We start from the raw sequence: 1,123 nt of genomic DNA, 5'->3' as shown, positions 1-1,123 counted from the left end.
TCAAAGGTAATCAGTCTTAGTTAGTAATTTGAGAGGATGCGTAGTTGTTTGAAAAATGTACCTTGCTTTGCATCTAGAAGTTCGAGCCTCTCCACTGCTTCTTTGAAGACGTCATCTTCCTCGTCCAGTGCGTTGGTTCTGTACTCCTCAATCAGTTTCCTCAGTCTCGCCCTGTTTCTGGACTTCATAGCCTCCTTCATCTTCTTCTTCATTTTGTTTTCTGGCAAACAAATCGTAATGTGGTGAAACCTACATCTTCAAAAGTATCTCAGGTGGCCGCTGTGATGTCTCTGTGGCGCAATCGGTTAGCGCGTTCGGCTGTTAACCGAAAGGTTGGTGGTTCGAGCCCACCCAGGGACGAAGTCAGGAAACTTTTTTTTTTCTTTCTGTTTGCGGCCTTGTACATTAATCATTCTACTTAGGTAATACCAAGCAGTGGATAACAAACAAAGATTTGGGTACAATCTTGACTTTAGACATTTCTTTTTTAACTAGATAAAATGTGATGAGCTACAAGGTCTGAAAATTAATCTGTTTTACCTTCGTCGGAGGTGGAAGGTTCGACGACCACGTCCCTGATGAACTCCAGCACTTCCTTCTGTCCGGTCTCCTCTATCATGTCCCGGTACGTGACGAACGCATCCTCCCCCTCCGTCATCACCGCCTGTGGAAGGGTGACATGGGATTGACAAGATTCAGTTGGCAGAACCAAGAAGCGCCTTTACATTAGCACTTATTCCTGGCAAAATGTGAGATAAGGTTCTTGAGAAAAACACAACTGTATCTCGACAATTTTAGAAGTTATTACCCAAAAGCCTGGGGATTTACTTACTTTCAGCAAAGTCTTGTTGACATCGACTGTGTTGATGGGCAGCTGTGTGTCCATCTCGGTCGCCTCCGATTCGTCGATGATCCCCTCTGCTTCAAACTTCTTGATGACCTCTCGTGGAATCATCACCTCTGCTATGGAACTTTTGTGTCTTCTCAAGACCGCTCTGTAGTCCTCGGGCAGTTCTACTTCTGGTTCTGGCGGGGTCGTTGGTACTTCACTGGTACCATCAGCATCTGGTGTCTCCTTTACGCTCTCTTCAATGATGTACTTCAGCACCTCTTTGTGCTTGCC

The 1,123-nt window shown here is 45.5% G+C and overlaps 1 non-coding gene across 1 annotated transcript; it reads left to right on the top strand.

Moving 5' to 3' along the window:
• Positions 1 to 286: 286 nt before the first annotated feature.
• On the top strand, positions 287 to 360 carry Trnan-guu. Its single transcript has one exon. It is a non-coding gene; the product is annotated as a tRNA-Asn (tRNA).
• Positions 361 to 1,123: the final 763 nt, after the last annotated feature.

Source organism: Branchiostoma belcheri, unplaced genomic scaffold, assembly GCF_001625305.1.
Source record: "Branchiostoma belcheri isolate BF01 breed outbred unplaced genomic scaffold, Haploidv18h27 scaffold23, whole genome shotgun sequence".
Taxonomy (NCBI): Eukaryota; Metazoa; Chordata; class Leptocardii; order Amphioxiformes; family Branchiostomatidae; genus Branchiostoma; species Branchiostoma belcheri.
This window is presented reverse-complemented; position numbering and strand designations above follow the sequence as displayed.